A 27434-nucleotide genomic window follows, 5' to 3' on the forward strand; every position below is an offset into this window, starting at 1 on the left:
AAAAAAAAAAAGATTATGAGAGGGTGAGACAGGGTGATTATGGTTTGAGCATCGTGTAACATGAGGTTGGCCAGGCAGGTAGGAGCAAAACCACGTGGGGACTTCAGACATTATGGATCAGTTCTGTCTTGATCCTAAAGGAAAGGGGAATCCAAAAATCCTCCATAGTCCATTCTCTCGACTTTCATGACTGAAATAATTTCACATCGAAATGGCAATAGTTTTTGAATCCTTGCAGAAAACCTCTAATAAATTGACTAAATTTATCACTTTGAAAATTGACAATGGCAAATGAGAATATGGCACTTACTATTGAGGTACTCTTAACCGTTTCACATACATTAATTTTTTTAATATTCACAATAATTTCCTGAAGTAGGTTCTATAATCATCACCACTTTACAGATGAGATAACAAAATCACAGAGATTTTGAGTAACTTGTCCAAGTTCAAATGGCTATTAAATTGCAAAACTGACATTTGAACTCAGGTTGTCTGTGTCCCAAAATTCTGCCTTTAGATGTTATGCTTTTTATGTCCCTCTACTTAATAGGCATCTTTTGGCAGTATCGAGCAACACTAAAATAATTGTAAGATTATTACAGTTTTAATACAAAAAGTTATTTTGATTCTGCATGAAGAATTGGGCCAAGAGACAGAAGTGTTTTTGTTTTTGTTTTGCTTTTTTCTGAATAATACTGCATGGGGTTGGTAAACAGAAAGGGGAAATTGGAGAGACTAATGTAGTCCTGGCTGTCATCAAAATGACACAGGGAACATTGGGACCTGAATTTCTTTTGTTCAGCTACTTAGCTTTCAGATTTTTTTTTTTTTTAGCTTTCAGATTTTTTAATGGATCCACAGCCCACATTTAGAGACAGTGACCACAGGAAAAATGATATTTTATGGCCCATTTAAAAAGAAGTTAAAAGCCAAAATAACAAATATGTTTCAACCATTAGAAAATAAATAGCTTGGAATAAGATTAAGTTGTATTTTGAATTTAATTATAAGTTATGAAATGTATTAATATGTCATGCCATGACCAAATTCAGTATAGTGAATATGTGCATATTTAACCATACCTCCACCCACCCCCCTTTGGTAACCATCAAGTTGTTCTCTATAATTAAGAGTCTGATTCTGGCTTTGTCTGTCTCTTCTTGCACTTGTTTGTTCTGTTTCTTAAGTTCCACATATGAGTGAAATCATATGGTATTTGTCTTTCTCTGACTGGCTAATTTTGCTTAACGTTAGGCTGACTAGTTCCATCCATATCCTTGTAAATAGCAAGATTTCATTCTTTTTTATGGCTGAATAATATTCCATTGTCTATCTATCATCTATCTATCTATCTATCTATCTATCTATCTATCTATCATCTATCATCTATCTATCATCTGTCTATCTATTTATCTATCTTTCTACCTATCATCTATCTAATCTATCATCTATCTATCTATCTATCACTTTGAATTAGTGTTCTTGTATTCTTTGGATAAATACCCAGTAGTGCAATTACTGGATCATAAGATAGTTCTATTTTTTTAAAAAATATTTTAGCCATTCTGAGAGGTATGAGGTGATATCTCATTGTACCTTTAATTTGCATTTCCCTGATGAAAAGTAATGATGAGCATCTTTTCATGTGTCTATTGGCTATCTATATGTCTTCTTTGGAAAAATGTATGTTCATGTCTTTTGCTCATTTTTAAGTTGGATTATTTTTTTGGGTGTTGAGTTTTTAAGTTCTTTATCTATTTTGGATACTAGCCCTTTAGCAAATATGTCATTTGTAAATAGAATCTCCCATTTTGTAGGTCGCTGCCTTTTAGATTTGTTGTTTCCTTTGCTGTGCAGAAACTTTTTATTTTGACGTAGCCCCAGTAGCTTAGTTTTGCTTTTGTTTCCCTTACCTCAGGAGACGTATGTAGAAAGAAGTTATGCAGGTGTCAAAGAAGTTACTGCTTGTTTTCTTTTATAGGGTTTTTGTGATTTCGGGACTCATATATAGATCTTTAATCCATTTTGAATTTATTTTTGTATACAAAATATGAATATATTTTTGTATTTTGTAAGAAAGTGGTCCATTTTCATTCTTTGGCTGCTGCTGTCCAGTTTTCTTAAAACCATTTGTTACAGAGATTGTCTGTTTCCCACTGGTTTTTCTTTCCTGCATTGTTGAAGATTAATTGACCATATAACTCTGCATTCACTTCTGGGTTTTCTATTCTGTTTTATTGATCCGTGTATCTGTTTTTGTGCCAGTTCCAAGTGTTTTGGTCACTACAGCTTTGTAAATTAACTTGAAGTCTGGAATTGTGATGTGTCCAGCATTGTTATTCTTTTCCAAGTGTGCTTTAGCTATTCAGTGTTTTTTGTGGCTCCATATAAATTTTAGGATTATTTGTTCTACCTCTGTGAAAGCTCTGCCTTATGAAAACATAGGGATTGCATTAAATGTGTAGATTGCTTTGGGTAGTATACACATTGTAACAATATTTGTTCTTCCAATCCATGAACATGGAATGCTTTTCCATTTTTTATGTCATCTTGAATTTCTTCAATCAGTGTTTTACAGTCTTTCAATTCTTTGGCTAGGTTTATTCCCAGGTATCTTTTTTTTTTTTTTAAAGATTTTATTTTTATTTATTTGACAGAGATAGAGACAGCCAGCGAGAGAGGGAACACAAGCAGGGGGAGTGGGAGAGGAAGAAGCAGGCTCATAGTGGAGGAGCCTGACGTGGGGCTCGATCCCGTAATGCCGGGATCACGCCCTGAGCCGAAGGCAGACGCTTAACCGCTGTGCCACCCAGGCGCCCCTATTCCCAGGTATCTTATTTATTTTTTTTATTTATTGGTGCAATTGTAAATGGGATTATTTTCTTAATTTCTCTTTCTGTTGCTTCATTATTGCTGTATAGAAATGCAACAGATTTCTGTACATTGACTTTGTATCTTGTGACTACTGAATTCACTTATCAGTTCTAGCCGGGTTTTTTTAGGAGTATTTCAGGCTTTCAATATCTAGTAAGTCATCTGAAATAATGAAAGTTGTACTTATTCCTTACTTATTTGGATTCCTTTTTATTTCTTTTTGTTGTCTGATTGCTGTGTCTAGGACTTCCAGTACTATGTTGAATAAAAGTGGTAAGAGGGACATCCTTGTCTTGTTCCTGACCTTAGGGGGGAAACTCAGTTTCATAAATGTGGGTGTTTCATAAATGACCTTTATTATGTTGAGGTATCTAAACCTATTTTGTTGAGTGTTTTTATCATGAATGGATTTGGAACTTTGTCAAGTCCTTTTTCTGCATCTATCGAATGATCATATGGTTCTCTTTCTCTTATTGATGTCATGTATCACATTGATTCATTTGCAAATGTTGAACCATACTTGCAAACCAGGAATAAATCCCACTTAATCATGGTAAATGATTTTTTTAATGTAATTTAGAATTTGGGTTGCTAGTAATTTTTTTTGAGCACTTACATCTGTGTTCATCTGGGATATTGGCCTGTAGTTCTCTTTTTCAGTGGAGTCTTTATCTGGTTTTGGTATAAGTAAATGGTGGTCTCATTGAATGAATTTGGAAGTTTTCCTTCCTTTTCCATTTTTTGGAATGGTTTGACAACTGTACAGATTATGTCTTAAGTGTTTCATAGAATTTGCCTGTGAAGCCATCTGGTCCTTGACTTTTGTTTATTGGGAGTTTTTTTATTACTGACTCAATTTCTTTGCTGGTTATTGGTTTGTTCAAATTTTCTATTTCTTTATTTTTCCATTTTAGTAGTTCATGTTTCTAGAAATTTATCCATTTCTTCCAGATTGTCCAGTTTGTTGGCATATAGTTTTCATAATATTATCTTATGGTTGTATTTCTGTGGTATTGGTTGTTATTTCTCCTCTCTCATCTGTGATTTTACTTATTTGAGTCTTTTATCTTTTTTTTCATAAATCTGTCTACAGGTTTTTCATTTTTTTAAATATTTTTTTATGTTATGTTAGTCAGCATACAGTACATCCTTAGTTTTTGATGTAGTGTTCCATGATTCATTGTTTGCCTATAACACCCAGTGCTCCATGCAATATGTGCCCTCCTTAAGGAGAGCATTTTTTTTTTCTTTTTTCAAATTTTTCAAAGAACCAGCTCCTGGGGTCATTGATCTGTTTTTGTTGTTGTTGTTGTTGTTGTTTTTCAGTTTCTATATCCTTCATTTCTGTTCTACTCTTTATTTTTTGCTTTCTTCTGATGGTTTTACATTTTGTTTGTTGTTCTTTTTCTATTTCCATAAGCACAAGTTTACATTGTTTGAGATTTTCTTTCTTCTCGAGGCAGGTCTGTATTGCTATATACATCCCTCTTAAGACCACTTTTGCTGTGTCCCAGAGGATTTGGACTGTTGAGTTTTCATTTTCATTTGTTTCCTTGTACCTTTTTATTTCTTCTTTGATTTCATGGTTGACCCATTAATTGTTTAGCAGCATGTTCTTAACCTCCATCTATTTGAGATCTTTCTAAATTTTTTTTCTTGTGGGGGCGCTTGGGCAGTGAGATTTGGTTAAGTCTCTGACTCTTGGTTTCAGCTCAGGTTGTTATCTCAGGGTCCTGGGATTGAGCCCCACATCAGGGTCCATGCTCAGTGTGGAGTCTGCTTGAGATTCTCTCTCTCTCCCTCTGCCCCTCCTGCTCATGCTGTCTTTCTTTCTCTCAAATAAATATATAAATAAAATCTTCAAAAAATAGTTTGTCTTGTATTTGACTTCAAATTTCATACGGTTGTGGTCACAAAATATGCATGGTATGCTATCAATCATTTTGTACTTGTTGAGGCCTGATTTGTGACCCAGTATGTGATCTATTCTGGAGAATGTGTCATGTGCACTTGAAAAGAATGTATATTCTGCTGCTTTAGGATGAAACGTTGTGAATATATTTTTAAGTCCATCTGGTCTAGTGTGTTATTCAAAGCCATTCTTTCCTTGTTGATTTTCTGCTTAGATATTCTGTTCACTGCTATAAGTGGGGTCTTAAAGTCCCCTACTATAATGGTATTATTACCAATGAGGTTCTTTATGTTTGCTAATAATTTATTCATACATTTGGGTGCTCCCAAGTGAGGGGCATAAATATTTACAATTGTTTGATCTTCTTGATTAATAGATCCCCTTACTTATGACATAGTCCCCTTTTTCATCCCTTTTTTCTGTCTTTGGTTTAAAATCTAGTTTCATATAAATTTGGCTACTCCAACATTCTTTTGATGGTCATTTGCATGATAAATGTTTCCTCATCCCCTCACTTTCAATCTACAGGAGTCTTTAGGTATAAAATGGGTCTCTTGTAGGCAGTATATAGATGGGTCTTTTCTTTTTTTTATTGTGACACCCCAAGTCTTTTGATTGGAGCATTTAGTCCACTTACATTCAGAGTAATTATTGATAGATATGTATTTAATGTCATTTTATTACTTGTTTTTTGTTATTTCTGGAGATTTTCTGTGTTGTTGTCTTTGTCACTTTTGGTCTTTACTTTCCACTCAAAGATTCCTCTTTCATATTTCTTACAAGGCTGGTTTAATGATCATGAACTCCTTTAGTTTTTGTTTTTCTGCAAAACTCTTTATCCCTCCTTCTATTCTGAATGATTGACTTGTTAGATACAATATTCTTAGCTGTAGATTTTTCCCATTCAACACTTTGAATATATCATGCCACTTTATTCCACTTTGCTAAGTTTCTGTTGAGAAATCTCCTGCTAGCCTTATAGACTTTCTCTTATAATTTAGTGACATCTTTTGTCTTGATGCTTTATTTTTTTATCACCTTATTTTGTAAATTTAATTATAATATGTCTTTGTGTCAGTCTGCTTTTGCTGATTTTTTTGTGGTTGTCTGTGCCTTCGGGATTTGAATATCTGTTTCCTTCCCCAAATTAGGAAAGCTTTTAGCTAGTATTTTTTCAAATAAATTTTCTGCTCCCCTTTCTGTCTCTCGATCTTCTGGAACTCCTATAACACAAATGTTTGATGGAGTCTCTGAGTTCCCTACACCTATTGTCATTTTTCATAATTCTTTCTTTTTTGTTCAGCTTAGTTACTTTGCATTACTGTATCTTCTAGGTCACTAGTTCATTCTTGTGCTTCTAACATCCTGCAGTTCATTCCATAAAGTTATTCTCATTCCATTTATTGTGCCCTTTATCTCCACTATGTTTCTCATTATGTCTGTGTTAAAGGTCTCACTCATGTATTCCACTCTTTTCTCAAGTTCAGTGAATATCTTTATGATTGTTTCTTTAAATTCTCTATCAAGCTTGTACTTATGTCTGTTTCATTAGATCTCTGGCTGTATCATTGTCCTGTTTTTTTCATTTGTGATAAATTTCTTTCTCCTTATTTTGTCTGCCTTTCTGTGTTTGTTTTTGTTTGTTAAGAAAGTCATCTATGTCTACTAGTCTTGAAAGTAATGATTTTGTGAAGAAGTCCTAGAGCACCCGGCAGTGTAGTGTCTCCTGTTCAGAACCTGGCATTTTAGGAGAGTATCCTGTGTTTTGCTAGTGTTCTGCTGTTGTATCCGAGTCATTTTTTCTTTCTGTGAATTTGTCTGTACTGACTCTCTGCATATTGAAGGCTATCTTGCTCTTGGTGGTGTTAGTGGGTAAACAGGCAGTCCAGCTCTGGGGGGTGGGGTGGGGGCATGACCCACAAGGAACTTAGAAACAAGGCATGGTGTTAGCAAAATTTGAATTGGGTCTTTAGTCATATGCAGGTTCTCCTGAAGCATTGCAGTGGCTTGGGGTTGCACAAGAGGCTGGTATATATACCAGCCAGGGTCTCAAGGCTGGGCACAGTGCATGAAAATGGCTTGCAGCCTTTTGCTGGTTGTGGTGTGGTGGCTGAGCCTGGTATGGTGGTTGGACATGGTGCATGACAGCTGCTGTGCATGTGGTAGCTGGGCATTGTGTGTAACAATGGCTGGTATTGTAGATGGCTGGGTAAGGTGCTTGAGGATGTCTGGGTCACACGGTTGGCCAGGGCACAAGATGGTGGCTGGTTGGGTGTGGTTGGGTGAGACACATATAGGTGACTGGGGGTGCACATCTGGGCATGGCTCAACCATGTGTGCAGTGCCCAGTGACAGCTCTCACCCAGCAGTTGGGCAGGGCTCTTGTGTGGCTTTAACACACTTTGCCCTGAGCTCAGGACCAGGCTAGCAGGCTTGCAGTGGGGAGTCCTTAGGATAATTCCGGAGTGTGGCACACTGCTAAAGGTAAGGTAGCAGGTGTCTATGCACTGTGCCCTCTGCAAGTGTCTCTGTGCTTAGGCTGGGAGTGGGGGGCAAGGATGGTGCCTGCCAGATCCCTTGTTTTTGGAGAAGTCCCCCAACACTCTGAAATCAGTGTGAACAGATCTGTCTCATGTTTGTCTCTGGTGGTGTGTAAACTGCAGTTTTTATGTTGGCTCTCAGGCAGGCCGCTGTCTCTTTAAGGATGGTGAACCAGCTATCACTACCCTTCCTGGCTTGTTCAGTGCTGAGTCAGCTGATCTCTAAAGTTCCAAGCTTCAAGTCCCACTGGTTTTATAAACTCACGGAATTCAACCCATCTGTTTTTTAAAGCCAAATGTTTTGGAGATTAGTCTTCCCTGTGTCAGCTCCCTGGTGTCCTGTTTCCTTTCTCTGCCCTCTCTGGGGATGCAGCTCCTTCCCTCCTGTGAGCAGCCTTTCTCCACCTTTCTGACCTTTCTAACCTTTCAGATGCAGCTTCTTTTCTATATTTAGTTGTGGAGTTTGTTCTGTCAGTCTTTGGGTTTCACTTGGTTTATTGACTTGGATGTGGATGATATCTAGTTGAAAACATGGAATGGAGTGAGCTCAGGGTCCTCCTACTCTGCCATCTTCCCAAACTCCTCTCACATGCTCATTTTAAAATACAAAAATCATTCCAAAAAATCTAAACATTTAAAACTATAAATTATGTTGTACTAGGTAATATTTTACTGGTAATATCAAACAGAGATCTAGATAATAGGTTGATTCATTTTATGGAATTGATATATACCAATTACTTGAATCTCTATATTAGGATATTTCTTGACTCTGCAGTATTATTTCTTTCACCAATAAAAAGTGTCATATGGAAAGATATTTCATGCCAATTTCTGATAATCAATTACCTTAGTGAAAATGGGAAGAGAGATGACCTTCTTCCACCTGGTAAAATTTTTAATACTATATCAACATTTTTTTGGGGGGGGGAGTTTGTTTGTATGTGAAATTCATTATTTGTCTATTTTTTCTGTTTCTTTCTGTCTCCCTATCTCTGTAGTTGTTACTATACTACACAGAGGTAAGTTATACATAACTATATATTTTAATTTTGGAAACATATTGGATCAATGATTTAACAGATCTTTTGATGTGATGCCTGGTGTGTTCTGTTTGAATATATCAATCCCTAGAAGTCTGCACTCTAATTGCTGCAAAACATGTTTAGATAACTTACTAGTAAGTATTAATGAAAATATCTTCACTATAAAATATTTAAGTTACATTACTAGGTAATGATTTGGTCCTGTGAATTAGCTAAGAGTGTTCTGAAATGAAGAGTTGTCCCCTAATGCCAACATGAGGATGCTGTGCATCTAGTAATATGCAAAATGCCACCCATGTTTTCCCCATTACATCATGATAATGACACTACTCATCACTCAGTAATAGCAATCAATCTGTCACTCAAAATTATCTTCCTCCAACTTCTCTTCCTATATCCTAGAACAATAAAATCCTTCATTATGTCCTTGGATTTTGGAATACAGAGATTCAACTAGTTTTTTTTAAACTAACTTAACATAATGTAAACATAATGTAGTGTTAAGCCATATGGACTTGATAAAAGTTTGAAATATGTTGGTTATGTAATTCTCTCTAAGGGAAGATTTTAAGCAATTATTCAAGGAATATAAATACTCCTTTTTATGTTTCCTTTTGTTGCTGCTCCCTTCTTTATCTTCTATAAAGCTGTATTTAATATTTAGATTATCACAATGTGCTGTTCAATGAGCAACAATCCATCAGGAAAAAATTCATAAGAATAAAAACTAGGATATTTATATTGATTTAAGAGAAAAAACAATTTTGAAATACCACATGCAATTAAAATCAATTAAAAGATGGCATGCTGGTGAGTGCTTGGCTGGCAGCTGTAGGGACAGAGAGAGTCCAGAGATGATCCTAGGTTCAACACACATAGCCACCATGATGGGAAGTCTCTTTAGGAAAGGTCCAAGATGGGGGCATAGAAAGAGCCCATTTTCACCTCCTCCAATGGACATACCAAATCTAAACCTACATATAGAACAGCAACACCTAAAGAAGAAGAGAGGGCTGATTGAACAGTTCGTTCACAACAAAGGATAGAGGGACCACATAAAGAAAGATAGGAGAGATGAAGACACAGTAATGATGGGAACACCACACCTAACCCTGCAAACTGTAGTGGTCATGGATAGCATTAAGGAGCAAGCAAACAGATTCACCTACCCTGGGGAACAGGAAAAAAAAAAGCTGCAGTTTAAAGGGTAACTAGACTATAAGTGAACTAACCCCAGATAATCCACTGAATGATGGGAATTGCTAAAACTGGGGTTGGATGTGTGAGTACCATTATTTGCATTCTCCTTCCACTTTGATAGCACATAGAGGAACAGGGTCTGGGTGTTCTAGATGAACTGCTGCCCAGTGAGCTCTGGGCCTTCAGCTCACACCAGCTTTAGCTGCCCCTCAGAATACCTTCCCAAACCTCACACATCCCAGTCATCTTACCAGGGCAACATGGGTGTAGGATCCCCAGGACCACTTGGCCTACACTTACTTCAACTAGAACTGTCCCAATAGGACAAACCCTATATAGAGCACACTAGAACCCCTGACCTACACCAATTTAGCTCCAGCCATTTTGCCAGGGCAGCCCCAAAGTAGAGTGCACTTGGACCACCAAGGCTGTGTCCACTTCAGCTTCAGCCAACCCTCCAGGGTGTCCCCTACACAGAACACCCTGGAAACCCCTGTCTTACATCCCCTTCAGCTCCAACTATCTCACTAGGGTGACCCCAAGGCAGATTGTCTCAGGATCCGCAGCCCACGCCCAGCCAGCCAAAGCTGCCAGGCACAGTTACTCTACACAGGGGACATTACTATACAGCTACTCCTTAAAGATGGGAAGAGGAAGCTGTTTTGCCTAATTTATAGAAATAAACAGAAAATCAAACAAAATGAGGAGTCAGATGAATATACTCTAAATGAAAGAACAAGACTCAACTTCAGAAAAAGAACTAAACAAAATAGTGATAAACAATCTACTTTAATACAAAGTTCAAAGTATTGGTCATAAAGATGTTCACTCAACTTCAGAAAAGAGTGGATGAACTCAGTAAGAACTTCAACAAATAGATTAAAAGGGTCCCAAAAGGAGAAGGGGGTGCAGAAAACTTACTTGAAGACATAATTGCTTAAAACTTCCCTAATCAGAAGAAGGAAACAGACATCTAAGTCCAGGAAGCACAGAAAGTCCCAATCAAGATGAAATCAAGAAAATCTACACCAAGGCACACAATAATTAAAATGTCAAAGATTAAAGATAAAGAGATAATCCAAAAAGCAATGATATCTTCAAAGTGCCGTGGGAAAAACAAAAACAATAAACAAACAAAAAAAACTACAATCAAGAAAACTCTACCTGAAAAGGTTTTCATTCAAAATTGAAAAAAATTTCAGTGTCTGGTGTGAGAGAATGGTCAAGTTTCATTCTTTTGCATATAGCTGTCCAATTTTCCCAGCACCATTTATTGAAGAGACTGTCTTTTCCACTGAATGTTCTTTCCTGCTTTGTCAAGGGTTAGTTGACCATAGAGCTGAAGGTCCATTTCTGGAGTCTGTATTCTGTTCCATTGGTCTATGTGTCTGTTTTTGTGCCAGTACCATGCTGTCTTTGTGATCACAGCTTTGTAGTATAGCTTGAAATCAGGCAATGTGATGCCCCCAGCTATGTTTTTCTTTTTCAACAGTTCCTTGGCGATTCAGGGCCTTTTCTGGTTCCACACAAATTGTAGGGTTGTTTGTTCCAGATCTTTGAAAAATGTCATTGGTATTCTGATTGGGATGGCATTGAAAGTGTAGATTGCTTTGGGTAGCATGGACATTTTAACTATGTTTATTCTCCTGATCCATGAGCATGGAATGTTTTCCCATCTTTTGTGTCTTATTCAATGTCTTCCATCAGTGTTATGTAGTTTCTAGAATATAGATCCTTTACCTCTCTGGTTAAGTTAATTCCAAGATAACATATGATTTTTGGTACTATTGTAAATGGAATTGATTCCCTAATTTCTCTTTCTTCAGTCTCATTATTTGTGTATAGAAATGCAACTGATTTCTGAGCATTGATTTTGTATCCTGCCACATTACTGAATTGTTCTATGAGTTCTAGTAATTTGGGGGTGGAGTCTTTTGGGTTTTCCATATAAAGCATCGTGTCATCTGTGAAGAGAGAGAGGTTGACTTCTTCTTTGCCAATTTGAATACCTTTTATTCTTTTTTGTTGTCTGAATGTAACTTGACCACTGTCTCACACCATACACAAAGATATACTCGAAATGGATTAAATACCTCGATGTGAGACAGGAATCCATCAAAATCATAGAGGAGAACATAGGCTGTAACTTCTTTGACATCGGCCACAGCAACTTTTTTCATGACACATCTCCAAAGGCAAGAGAAAGAAAAGCAAAAATGAACTTGTGGGACTTCATCAAGATAAAAAGCTTCTGCACAACCAAGGAAACAGTCAAAAAAACTAAGAGGCAGCCCACGGAATGGGAGAAGATATTTGCAAATTAAACTACAGATAAAAGACTGATATCCAAGATCCAGAAAGAACTTCTCAAGCTCAGTACATGAGAAACAAATAATCAAATCAAAAAATGGGCAGACGATATGAACAGACAGTTTTCCAATGAAGACATACAAATGGCTAACAGACACATGAAAAAGAGTTCAAAATCATTAGCCATCAGGGAAATTCAAATCAAAACCATATTGAGATACCACCTTACGCCAGTTAGAATGGTAAAAATTGATAAGGCAAGAAACAACAAATGTTGGAGAGGATGTGGAAAAAGGGGAACCCTCTTACACTGTTGGTGGGAATGCAAGTTGGTATCGCCACTTTGGAAAACAGTGTGGAGGTCCCTCAAAAAGTTAAAAATAGAACTACCCCATGATCCAGCCATTGTGCTACTGGGTATTTACCCCAAAAATACAGATGTAGTGAAGAGAAGGGCCTTATTCACCCCAATGTGCATAGCAGCATTGTCCACAATAGCTAAATCGTGAAAGGAGCCAAGATGCCCTTCAACAGAAGAATGGATTAAGAAGATGTGGTCCATATATACAATGGACTATTACTCAGCCATCAGAAACAACTATTACCCAACAATTACAGCAACATGGATGGGACTGAAGGAGATTATGGTAAGTGAAATAAGTCAAGCAGAGAAAAAAAATTATCGTATGGTTTCACTCATTTGTAGAACATAAGGAATAGCAGGAAGATCGTAGGAGAAGGAAAGGAAGGATGAAGGGGGGGTAAAGAAAAGGGGGAATGAACCATGAGAGACCGTGGACTCTGGGAAACAAAGTGAAGGTTTCATAGGGGAGTGGTGTGGGGGATTGGGTTAGGCTGCTGATGGGTATTAAGGAGGGCACATATTGCATGGAGCACTGGGTATTATACACAAACAACGAATCATGGAACACTACATCAAAAACTAATGATGTACTGTATGGTGACCAACATAACATAATAAAAATTAAAAAAAAAAGAAACGCACAAAAAAAATTGAAAAAATGTTCAGACAAACAAAAGTTAAAGGAGTTTATCACCACTAAGGCAGTCTTACAAGAAATGTTAAAGGGGCTTCTTTAGGCAGAAAAGCGAAGGCCATAACTTTTAGTAAGAAAGTAAGAAGAAAATTATGAACAGAAAAAAAAAATCATGGGTAAAAGCAAACATAAAGATAGCAAACATGTTTACAAAGCTAGTATGAATGTCAAAGACAGAGACTATGGACTCTGAGAAACAAACTGAGGGCTTCAGAGGGGAGGGGTGGGGGAATGGGATAGACTGGTGATGGGTAGTAAGGAGGGCACGTATTGCATGGTGCACTGGGTGTTATACGCAACTAATGAATCACCGAACTTTACATCAAAAAAAAAAAAAAAGAAAAGAAAAAAGGGAGAAAACTACTAAAATAAATTATATCCAAAAAAATGCTTAAGGGACTCACACACACACAAAAAAAGGTCTGAAATGTAATATCATATATATAAAATGTGGAGGGGGGAGTAAAAACAGAGTACATTTAGAATGTGTTTGAACTTAAGCATGCATCATCTTAATATAGACTGCTATAGACTATAGATGTTATACATGACTTTCATGTGGACTGCAAACAGAAAACCTATAATAGATAAAGAGAAAACTAAAGGAATCTAAGCATAACACTAAAGCCATCAGCCACAAGGGAAGAGGAAAGAAATAGAGAAAAACTAGAAAACAACCAGAAAGTAATTAACAAAATGGTAATAAGTATTTACCTATTAATATTAAGTGTAAATGATTTAAATGCTCAAATCAAAAGACATAGGGTAACTAAATAGATTAAAGGACCCATCCATATGCTGCCTGTAAGACTCACTTCAGACCAAAAGGCACATTCAGACAGAGACTGAAAGGTTGGAAAAAAAAAAAGATATTCTATGTAAATGAAAGTGAAAAAAAAATGAGGGGCCATATGTATATCACACAATATAGATTTTAAAACAAAGACTGTTAAAAGAGACAAAGAAAGGTGTTACATAAGGATAAAGGGACTAATACAAGAATAGGATATAATAATTTAAATACTATACACAGAACATTTAGGGGCACCTAAATATATAAAGCAAACATTAACATATGTAAAGGAAAAAATGACAGTAATACTATAATAGTAGAGGACTTTGACTCTTCAGTTACATAAACGGTTAAATCACCTAAGCAGAAAATGAATAAGAAAACGGTGCTTTGAACAATACATTAAACTAGGTGAACTTAACAGAAATATGCAAAACCTTCCACCACAAAACAGGAAAATATACATTCTTTTCAAGTGCACGTGGAACATTTTCCAGGATAGATGACATGTTAGGCCACAAAACAAGTCTCAATAAATTTAAAAAGATTGACATCATATCAAGCATCTTCTCTGACAACAATGGCACGGAACCAAAAATCAATTATAAGAAAAAAAAACTGGAAAATACATAAACATGTGGAAGCTAAATAGCATTTTACTAAACAACCAAATGGGTAAATGAAAAGAAAAATCAAAAAGGAACTAAAAAATACCTGGAGGCAAATAAAAATGGAAGCACAATGGTTCAAAATCTATAAGATTAGCAAAACAAGAAAAATCTCAACTACACAATCAAATCTTACATGTAAAGGGGCTGGGGGAAAAAAAAAGCCCAATGTTAATAGATGGAAATAAATATAATCAGAATGGAAATAAGTGAAATACATACTAAATTTAAAAAAAATACAAAAGATCAATGAAACCAAGAGCTGGTTCTTTGAAAAGATGCACAAAATTTGCAAACATTTAGCCACATTTATCAAGGGGAAAAAAAAAGAGGACTCAAATAAATAAAATCATAAATGAAGGAGAATAACAATTGACACTACAGAAATGCAAAGGATTATGAGTTTACTATGAAAAATTACATGTCCACACATTGGACAACCTAGAAACATGGATAAATTTCTAGAAACATACAACATTCTAAGACTGAATCAGGAAGAAATAGAAAGGGTGAGCAGACCAATAACTAGGAAACAGATTGACTAGGTAATCAAAAAACTCTCAACAAATGAAAGTCGAGGACCAGATGGCTTCACAGGGAAATTCTACCCAACATTTAAAGAATAGTAATACCTATTCTTTGCAAACTATTCCAGAAAGTAGAAGAGGAAGGAAAACTTTCAAATTCATTCTATGACACCAATATTACCCTGATACCAACACCACAAAAAAAGATAATAAAAGATAAGAAAACTACAGGTCAATATCCTTGATGAACATAGAATCAAATATCCTCAACAGAATATTACCAAACTGAATTTAACAATACATTAAATAGATCATTCACCATGGTCAAATGGGATTTATTTCAGGGTTGCAAATTAATCAACGTGATACACCACATTAACAAAATGAAGTGTAAAAACCATATTATCATCATAGCAGATGCAGAAAAAGCATTTGAAAACATTCAGCGTTCCTTCATGATAAAAATTCTCAAGAAAGTGGGGTTATAGGGAATATACCTAAACATAATAAAGGCCATATATGATAAAATCACACAACATTATACTCAATGATGAAACGCTAAAAGGTTTTTTCCTCTAAGATCAGGAACAAGCCAAGGATGTCCACTCTCACCACTTTTATTCAACATAGTACTGGAAATCCTAAACATAGCAATTAACAACAACAACAACAAAATAAAAGGCATCTGATTTAGTAAGGAAGAAGTAAAACTGTCACTATTTGGAGATGACATGATACTACATATAGAAAACCCAAAAGACAGCACAACAAAAGTATTGGAAATAGCATAAAGAGAAGTTAAGAAAACAATCCATTGACAATTGGACCAAAAAGAATAAAGTACCTAGGAATAAATCTAATGAAGGAGGTGAAAAACACATACTCTGAAAACTAAAAAGACATTGATGAAATGAATTGAAGATGGCACAAACAAATGGAAAGACATGTTCATGGATTGGAAGAATTAATATTGTTAAAATGTCTATGCCATTGAAAGCAATTTACAGATTAAATGCAATCCCTATCAAATACCTATAGCCTCTTTTACAGAATGAGAACAAATAATCCCAAATACTGTATGAAATCACAAAAGACCCTAAATAACCAAATATTGAGAAAAAGAACATAACCAGAGATATCACAATCCCAGACTTCTAGCTATTCTACAAAACAATAGTAATCAAAACAGTATGGTACTGGTGAACAGACATACAGATCAATGGGAAAGAACAGAAATCCCATAAATAAACCAATGTTCCTATGGTTACTTAATCCATGACATAAAAGGGAAGGATATATAGTGGGGAAAAGACAGTCTCTTCAATACACTGTCCTGAGAAAACTGGACAGCTACATATAAAAGAATGAAAGTGCACCACTTTTTACACCACACTAAAAAGAAATTTGAAAAGGATTAAGGATCTACCTGTAAGATATGAAAGAGTAAAACGTCAAAAAGAGAGTATAGACAATAATCTCTTGGACAATGCCTTTAGAACATATTTTTGGATGTTTTTTCAAGCAAGAAAAACAAAAGTAAAATGAAGCTAATGGGATTACACCAAAATAAAAAGCTTTTTCACAACAAAGAAAACCATCAACAAACAAAACAAACAAACAAACAAAAAACCAACCTACTGAATGGAAGAAGATATTTGCAAATGATATATATGATAAGGGGTTAATATCCAAACTATAGAAAGGACATACACAACTCAACAATCCAAAAAAGTAAACCAAAAAGAATGGGCAAAGGACCTGAACAGTCTTTTTTTCCCCAATAGCCAACAGACACATGAAAAGATGCTTAACATCACTCATCATCAAGGAAATGTAAATTAAAACCACAATGAGTTATCACCTCACACCTGCCAAAATGGCTAAAATTAAAAAAAACAACACAAGAAAATAACAAGTGTCAGTGAGGATGTGGACAAAGGGAACCTTCAAGCACTGTTGGTGGGAATGCAAATTGGTACAACCTCTGTGGGAAACAGTATGGAGGTTTATCAAATATTAAAAATAGAATTACCATATGATCCATATGATCCAGTAACTCCATTATTGGTTATTTATCTGAAGGAATGGAAACACTAATTCAAAAAGATATTTGCATCCTTATGTTTACTGCAGCATTATTTACAATAGCCAAGATATAGAAGCAAACCAAGTGTCCATTGATCAATGACACAATGATATATATATATGAATATGAAGTATATATATGAATTATATATAAATAAATATATACATGAAATATATATATACACGAATACATATACAATGAATTTTATATATATATATAATCACATCTTCTTTATAATGGCTGGGTAATATTCCATTTTATTTATATATATATTACATTATATATATTTAATATACAATATTATTTATCATATATTTAATATATAATTAATATTAAATCATATGTAAGTTATCTATATAAATTGTATATAAATATATTATTAATTATAATATATATTTAATGTGTAATATAAAACAAACGAAATCTTGCAATTTGCAATGATATGTTGTATCTAAAGGGTATAATGCTAAGTGAAAAACGTTAGAGAAAGACAAATGTTATATGATTTCACTGATATGTGAAATTTAAGAAACAGAAACAAAACAAATGAACGTAGGAGGAAAAAAAGAGAGGCAAACCAAGAAACAGACTCTTAACCACACAGAACAAACTGATGGTTACCAGAGCGGAGGAGGGCAAGGGAGATGGTTTAAATTAGTGACGGGGACTAAGAATGACACTTGTAATAAGCACCAGGTTATATGTAAGTATTGAATCACTAAATTCTACACCTGAAACTAATAGTACACTGTGTGTTAGCTAACTGAAATTTAAATTAAAACTTGGAGAAAAATGTTCTTAGTAACCTAATTTGAATTTGTTTGATACTGGTAAATTAATATACTATTATTGAAGAAGTACTACAGAATTTTTCTATAATAGAGAATAGAAGAACATTTGACCCTAAAAATTTAATCAAGTACCATAATTGATGCTTCTATATACCTAGTCTAGTCAATAAATATCTCTTAGAATGTGGACGTGACATGGCAGTCCTTACAATATTTTAACTTATGTGAAAGTTAGTACACTGAAGTAGTATGAGATTAAATTATGACTATTCATAAGGCAAGGTATTAAAATAAAATTGTGATTTCAGGTTTCAGGAAGTTTTAGGGGATAAACTTTCCACTCTAGGACGTTTGAATATTCAAAAGTAAAAAAATAAAGCATATATAAATTGGTTCAATAACAGCAAGGTAATATCATATTTCATCAAATCTAGGATGCCATCAATTATAAGATACTTTATATTTTTATACCAATAAAGAGAATAGGTTTTACCTATTAAAGTCTGACAAATCACCAATTTTAAGGGGTATCTTGTTTTCAGAGGTGCTAAAATGAGGGGGGAAATCAATGAAATACTGTATGTCCTGAATCCTCTTTGAATATTGTAAAATTTAGCAATATTTATTTAAAGAAAATTTGTACTCAATCTTATAAAAGATTTAATGATTAAGGCACCATATGGATCTTATTAAAGCCCGTACTCTTGTAAGTTTCTACTTTTGCAACAATGTTCCAAATGAAGTTGTTTGCATTAACAACAAAGAGATACTCATAATATGGCTTCATTGTGTATGTTGAAAAGTTGTTTTTCCCCTCCATTATTAATGTTTGCTTTTCATACAATGACTTCTGAATAGATTGCTTGAATTTGTTTTAGCTACTTGATTTGGAAATTATCTCCTCTATATTTTCCTTGTAAAATCATAGCACCATCTTTTTATGCCCCTAGTCCTTAGAAGTACAGGGAGAAGCAAAAGGTACATAGGTTATGGTGAAAATTCACTCATTATGAAGTGATTGTTATACAGGTTAAGGTTGGGGTCTAAAGGGAAGAAGACAAGATAGAAAGTAATGAGAAAAGTTAAATCTTCTTTGCTCTCAAAAATTCTCAGGCTTCTCAGAGTCCATAGTCTGATTACCCCCCTTTCTTTATCCAAACTGAGGGATTCAGAGGGGAGGGGGTGGGGGAATGGGATAGGCTGGTGATGGGTGGTAGGGAGGGCATGTACTGCATGGTGCACTGGGTGTTATATGCAACTAATGAATCATCAAACTTTACATCAAAAACCAGGGATGTACTGTATGGTGACTAACATAATATAATAAAAAATATTTTTAAAAAATCTCAGGCTTAATCTTATAGCTATGATACTCACGGAAGTATTATGGAAAAATCACTGGAGAGTATGACCCTAGAAATGCCATATGTTCTCTACAAAACAACTAGGGTAGAAATTACCTGTTTCCAGTCCAGGGCTATTAGATTTCAATCCATAAGTAAATGATCAGGTTTTTTAAAAAATAGTTTGAAACTAATTTTTTTATAAGAAAATTTATTATGTTATGTTAGTCACCATACAGTACATCCCAAGTTTTTGATGTAAGGTTCCATGATTCATTACTTGCATATAACACCCAGTGCACCATGCAATACGTGCCCACCTTAATACCCATCGCCAGCCTATCCCGATCCCCCACCCCGCTTCTCCTTACATATGTATGTTCACAGAATAATGCATAGTTTTTCTAGAGGTAAATATTGAATTCCCTTAGCCCTAGAGAAGAACTAACCCAGAAAGAGATTTTTTCAGAAACAATTGCCTCAAAAATATACTTAGTAGGAAAATATGTGTCCACTTCATGTCTTTAGTGTAGGATACATATGGGGTGCCTGGGTGGCTTAGTTGTTTAAGCATCTATCTCTTGATCTCAGTTCAGGTCTTTATCTCAGTGTCATAAGTTCAAACCCCATATTGGGCTCCATGCTGGGCATGGGACCTATTTAAAAAAAAAAAAGTAGATTTAGTGTAGGGTACATAACATTTTCCATGCCTTATCTTTTCATTTCACCAAAAAAAAATGTATTCTTATGTGACTTTTAGAGAGAAGAAAAATATAAGAATAACCCATTCAAATATTAGTGCTCTTGCCTATTACATATCTTTTTTCTTTGTCATGTCATTCTATATCTTATATCACTGACATTTTTAGGTCTTAGCTTTACTTTCTTTTCTTTTTTTTAGGTTTTAGTTTTCAACTGAATCTACTTACTAAGTTGAAGAGATGTTAAGCAAAACTGAGAGGTTAGAGTATGAAGTAACTTGAAACTAAAACCATAAGGACTTGTAGAAATTGAGAAATAACTAAGAGAAGTTACGTAGTACAAAAATAAGGAAATTAGGAAAACCTACTCTTTACAACAGTATAAAAATGCTTTTGTACTGTTCATTTGCTGATGTTCCATGAATAGAAATATCTCTTTTTGAGGAGGTGAATTATGATATTGCAACCATTAAATAATTGTTCCTTAATGAATCTTATTCCTGTAGAATTTCATTAGAGTGCAACTTCTAACTCTGCTGTCCCTAAAGCAAAACAAAATCTCTTGTTTTATTAAAGACAACTAAGTTGGGATGTTTTTTCTCTGGGGTTCAATTGCTGTTCTGTTTTTTGTTTTGTTTTGTTTTGTTTTGTTTTGTTTTTAATAAAATGTGTGGAAGTTAAAAATGGCATGGCCACAGGAGAAGCATTAAAGAAATGACACAGTTGAAAGTATTTTTTTTTAAATCATGAGAACAACAGCATGTTAATATGCCAGTACCTGTTTCTGTACTCTGAGCCATGCCTGCAGGTCAAAGGCAATCTCTTTTTCAGCCTGGTAGTTTCCTCTATTTAAACTGGGAAGTGAGGGTGCCTGGGAGGCTCAGCTGGTTAAGCAGCTGCCTTTGGCTCACATCATGATCCCAGGGTCCTGGGATGGAGTCCCACATCAGGCCCCTTGCTCAGTGGGGAGTCTGCCTCTCCCTCACCTTTACCCTTCCCCCCTGCTCATGTTCTCTCTCTCTCAAATAAATAAATAAAATCTTAAAATAAACTGGGAAATGAGTTTCCCGTGATGCTACATAGAAATACCATCATCCTTACAAAACATTTCACTTTTTTTTTTCTTCACATGGGACAGCATGTGTCTTTTATTATCAATAGGCCAGTATGATCAGCATACTACTTTATCATTTGCCTGAACAAAGAGGAAATAGGTATATGCCTACATGCAGGTGTGTGTGTGTGTGTGTGTGTGTGTGTGTGTGTGTGTGTGTGTGGTGGGTTGCTCTCAAGCAATCATTAAAAGATAATCAGAATTATCTCTATCAGAAGGTATTGAATAGATATATAGAGAGATTAACATAGGTCAATTTTTTAGTCCTCTTTCCATAGTGTATATGAGGAAAAAAATAGAAAAATAAATGATGTTTTACATAAGGTCAGACTCATATTTAGATGGAAAAGACTATAATCTTATAATTTGAGTTACAGAAGGAGAGATTTATTTTCCATTTATGCCTGATAATTTTCTATATTAACATTGCTGTGGTGTCTTGAAATATTCACATCATCTGTTTAGGATGAAGCACTGAAAGCTCATGTCAAAATGCAAACCGTATCAAATATAGAAAATATTTAAAGTCATTATCAAACATTAATTTACCTTGAGTGAATTTTGCTTTTTAAAATGGACAGAAGATAAATCTATATTGATGGGGCAAGAAAGTAAGTCTCATAACTTGGGTCCACTGTTGTAAGCTGGGTTTCTGGAGAAGAAAAGGGGATTTAAAAAAAAAAAAGATTAGAGGGAAACCTCTTCCACTTAACAACATTGCCCAGCACTAATATCTGATTGTTTTGTGTTTTTTAATTTATTATTTTTATTTATTATTAGTCATGTGCTCATTTTCCTTGATTATGAACATATTTTTTTATAGAGAGTAGAATACCCTAGTCAAAGACTTATTAATACAGGGCCCATTCTTGCAGCTACTTTCAAAAATATACTCTTTAAAGTCATAGACTTTACTATGATGCACTCTTACTCACAAGTGACTTTTTGTAGCTTTATATTTACTCAAACATTTTTTCTACAGATGTGTATATCCCAGTTTAAAGTGATGATGATGATGATGATGATGATGATGATAACAATAAGAAATACTTGCATTTTACCACAGGGGGAAAAAACTTCAACAGGTATCCAATGTAAACAGGATATAGATTAAGAGAATTTTTTAAAAGTTCTTTTAGAACCACCTTTGAATTTCAAAGAATTAATATATATTCATATTCTATCACACATAGGACACAAAAGTGATGGTGGTTCCACTGCTACTGGTCCAAGGATGACCTATTAGGAACCATTGATTTATGTTTATTTCCTCTCGTCTCTTAACCTTTATATGATACAAGAGCCACACTGGACTTCTTGAAAGTCTTCAGCTTTGCTACAGGGTTTTATCACCATGCCTCCTTATAGTCTGCTTGTTCTACCTGGAGCAGGATTATGATGCCACTCCCATGTTACTGCTTTTATTCCTATCCCTCAACCCTTCAATTTTTCCCATCCCTCAGCAATGAATATAATACCACTGTCATCATGTTCTACAGGAGAGTATACCTTTTTAATCTGAGCTTTTCTGTTTGTTTGTCTGCTTCAAGTTATTTGAATTCCAGTGAGTTAACATATAATGCAATATTACTTTTAGGAGTAGAGGTTAGTCCTAGCCTCAGCAATCAGACAACAAAAAGAAATAAAAGACATTCAAATTGGCAAAGAAAGAGTCAAACTCTCTTCACAGATGACATGATACTTTATGTGAACAACCCAAAAGATTCCACCCCAAAAACTGCTAGAACTCATACAGAGATTCAGCAATGTGGCAGGATACAACATCAATGCATAGAAATCAGTTGCATTTCTCTACACTAACAATAAGACTGAAGAAAGAGAAATTAAGGAATCAGTCCCACTTACAATTGCACCAAAATCCATAAGTTCCTAAGAATAAACCTAACCAACGAGATAAAGGATCTGTACTCTAGAAACTACAGAACACTTATGAATGAAATTGAGGAAGACACAAAGAGATGGAAAAGCATTCTATGCTCATTGATTGGATGAATAAACTTTATTAAATTGTCCATGCTGCCCAGAGCAATCTACACATTCAATGCAATCTCTATCAAAATACCATCAGCTTCTTTTCACAGAGCTGGAACAAATAATCCTAAAATTTGTATAGAATCAGAAGAGACCCCAAATTGTCAGGGGATGTTGAAAAGAATACCAAACCTGGGAGCATCACAATGCCTTACTTCAAGTTATATTACAAGGCTATGATCATCAAGAAAGCATAGTAATGGCACAAAAAAAAAAAAAAGATACATAGATCAATGGAACAGAATAGAGACCCCATAAATGGACCTTCAACTCTATGTTCAACTAATCTTCCACAAAGCAGGAAAGAATATGCAATGGAAAAAAGACAGTCTCTTCAATAAATGGTGCTGGGAAACTTGGACAGTCATATGCAGAAGAATGAAATTGGACCATTCTCTTACACTATACAAAAAGATAAACTCCAAATGGATGAAAGACCTAAATGTGAGACAGAAATCCATCAAAATCCTAGAGAAGAACACAGGCAGAAACCTCTTCGACCTCAGCCACAGCAACTTCTTCCAAGACATGTCTCTAACAGCAAGGGAAACAAAAGCAAAAATGAACTATTGGGACTTCATCAAGATAAAAATTTCTGCATAGCAAAGGAAACCATCAACAAAACTAAAAGGCAACCTACAGAATGGGAAAAGATATTTGCAAATGGTAACAAAGGGCTGATATTCAAGGTCTATAAAGAACTTCTTAAACTCAACACCCAAAAAACAAATAATCCAATCAAGAAATGGGCAGAAGACATGAAGAGATGCTTCTTCAATGAAGACATGCAAATGGCTAACAGACACATGAAAAAATACTCCACATCACTTGCCATTGAAGAAGTGCAAATCAAAGCCACAATGAGATACCACCTTACACCAGTTAGAATGGTCAAAATAAACAAGACAGAGAACAACAAATGTTGACAAGGATATGGAGAAAGGGGAACCCTCTTACGCTGTTGATGGGAATGCAAGCTGGTACAGCCTCTCTGGAAAACAGTATGGAGGTTCCTCAAGATGTTAAAAATAGAGCTTCCCTACGAGCCAGCAATTGCACTGCTGGGTATTTACCCCAAAGATAGAGATGTAGTGAAAAGAAGGGGCACATGCACCTCAGTGTTCATAGCAGCAATGTCCACAATATCCAAACTATGGAATGAGCCGAGATGTCCTTCAACAATGAATGGATAAAGAAGATGTGTTTCATATATACAATGCAGTATTACTCAGCCATCAGAAAGGATGAATACCTACCATTTGCATTAACATGGATGGAACTCGAGGTTATTATGCTAATTGAAATAAGTCAAGCAGAGAAAGATATTTATCATATGGTTTCACTTATATGTGGAATATAAGGAATAGGGCAGAGGACCACAGGTTAAGGGAGGGAAACCTGAATGGGAAGAAATCAGAGAAGGAGACAAACCATGAGAGACTCTGGACTCTGGGAAACAAATTGAGGGTTGCAGAAGGGAGGGGGGTTGGGGGATGGGTTAACTGGGTGATGGGTATTAAGGGAGGCATGTGATGTGATGAGCACTGTGTGTTATACACAACTAATGAATTGTTGAACACTACATCAAAAACTAATGATGTACTATATGTTGGCTAATTGAACTTAGTAAAAAAATAAAAAAGAAAGTGTAAAGGTTAGTAATTCGTCACTTACATACAACACCAAGTACTCATCACAACCATCCTTAACACTCATCAACCATTTAACCCATCCCTCCACCCACTTCCCCTCCAGCAACCAGTTTGTTCTCAATAGTTGAGTCTGTTTTATGTTTTGCCTCTCTCTCTTTTTCCCCTATGTTCATCTCTTTCATTTCTTAAATTCCACATATGAGTGAAATTATATGGTATTTGTCTTTCTCTGACTGATTTATTTTGCTTAATGTAATACCCTCTAGCTCCATCCATGTTGTTGCAAATGGAAATTCATTTTTTTGATGGCTAAGTAACATTTCACTGAATATATATATATATATATATATATATATATATATATACATATATATATATATATATATATATATATATATATATATATATATATATATATATATATATATATATATATATATATATATATATATATATATATATATATATATATATATATATATATATATATATATATATATATATATATATATATATATATATATATATATATATATATATATATATATATATATATATATATATATATATATATATATATATATATATATATATATATATATATATATATATATATATATATATATATATATATATATATATATATATATATATATATATATATATATATATATATATACACACACATATATGTATATATATATTTATATACACACACAAACATACCACTTCTTTTTTTTAAGATTTTATTTATTTATTTGACAGAGAGAGAGGGTGAGCATGAGAGTGGGGGGTGGCCGAGGGAGAAGGAGAAGCAGTCTCCCCACCCAGGTGCCCCACCACTTCTTTATCCATTCATCACCTGATGGACATTTGGGCTCTTTCCATAATTTGGCTATCGTTGATAATGCTGCTATAAACATTGGGGTGCATGTGTCCCCTTGAATCAGCATTTTTGTATCCTTTGGGTAAATACCTGGTAGTAAAGTTGCTGGATGGTAGGGTAGTTCTATTTTTAACATTTTGAGGAACCTCCATACTGTTTTCCAGAGTGGCTGCCCCAATTTGTATTCCCACTAACAGTGTAAGAGGGTTCTCCTTTATCTACATCCTTGCCAACATCTGTTGTTTTCTGAGTTGTTGATTTTAACCATTCTGACAGGTGTGAGGTGATATCTCATTGTATTTTTGATTTGTATTTTTGTGATGATGAGTGATGTTCAGCATCTTTCATGTCTGTTAGCCATTTGCATGTCTGCTTTGGAAAACTGACTATTCATGACTTCTGCCCATTTATTTTTTTTAAGTATTTTAGTTAGTTAGTTAGTTAGTTAGTTAGTTAGTTAGTTAGAGAGAGCACCAGCGCAGGTGGGAGAAGGAGCAGAGAGAGAGAGAGAAAGAATTTCAAGCAGACTCCCAGCTGAGCATAGAGCCAGATGCAGGGCTCAATCTCATGACCATGAAATCATGATCTGCCCTGAAATCAAGAGATGTACCCTTACCTGAAATACACTCATGCACCCCTTCTACCCATTTCTTAACTGGATTATTTGGCTTTTTGGGTGTTGAACTTCATAAATTCTTAATAGATTTTGGATACTAACAATTTATCAGATGTCATTTGCAAACATCTTCTCCCATTCTGAAGGTTGCCTTCTAGTTTTGTTGATTATATCTTTTACTATTCAGATCTTTTTCTTGAAGAAGTCCCAGTAGTTCATTTTTGCTTTTGTTTCCCTTGCTTCAGGAAATATTTGTAGAAAGAATTTGCTATGGCCAATGTCGAAGTGATTGTTGCCTGTGTTCTCTGCTAGGATTTTGATGGTTTTCTTTCTCATCCATTTTGAATTTATTTTTGTGTATGGTGTAAGAAAGTAGATTCATTTCAATCTTTTTCAGTTTTCCCAACACCAACACCATTTGTTGAAGAGAATGTCTTTTTTTCCATTGGATATTCTTTCCTTCTTTGTCAAAGATTAGTTGACCAGATAGTTGTGGGTCCATTTCTCAGTTGTCTATTCTGTTCCATTGATCTATGTGTCTGTTTTTGTGCCAGTACCATCCTGGCTTAATCACTACAGCTCTGTAATGTCACTTGACATCCAGAATTATGATGCCTCCAGCTTTGCTTTCCTTTTTCAAGTTTGCTTTGTCTATTCAAAATCTTTTCTGGTTCCATACAAATTTTAGGATTGTTTATTCTAGCTCTTCAAAAAATGCTGGTGGTATTTTCACAGGGATTGCATTAAATGTGTAGATTGTTTTGTATATTATAGACATTTCAACAATATTTGTTCTTCCAACACATGAGTATGGAATGATTTTCCTTTTATTTGGGTCATCTTCAGTTTCTTTCATCAGTGCTTGAGTACAGATTTTTTACCTCTGTGATTAAATTTATTCCTATGTGTCTTATGATATTTTGTGCAATTGTAAATGACATTGAACCCTTGATTTTTCTTTCTCCTGCTTCATTATTGGTGTATAGAAATACAATAGATTTCCTTACATGGATTTGTATCCTGTGATTTTACTGAATTTACGTATGAGTTCTAGCAGGTTTTTGGTGGAGTCTTTAAGGTTTTCTATATCGACTATCATATCATCTGTAAATAGTGAAAGTTTGACTTCATCCTTGCCAGTTTGGATGCCTTTTATTTCTTTTAATATTTCTGCTGAGGCTAGGACTTCCAGTACTAGGTTAAACAACAATAGTGAAAGCAGACATCCCTGTCTTGTTCCTGACCATAGAGGAAAAGCTCTT

Source organism: Ursus maritimus, assembly GCF_017311325.1.
Source record: "Ursus maritimus isolate PB19 chromosome X unlocalized genomic scaffold, ASM1731132v1 scaffold_X1, whole genome shotgun sequence".
Taxonomy (NCBI): Eukaryota; Metazoa; Chordata; class Mammalia; order Carnivora; family Ursidae; genus Ursus; species Ursus maritimus.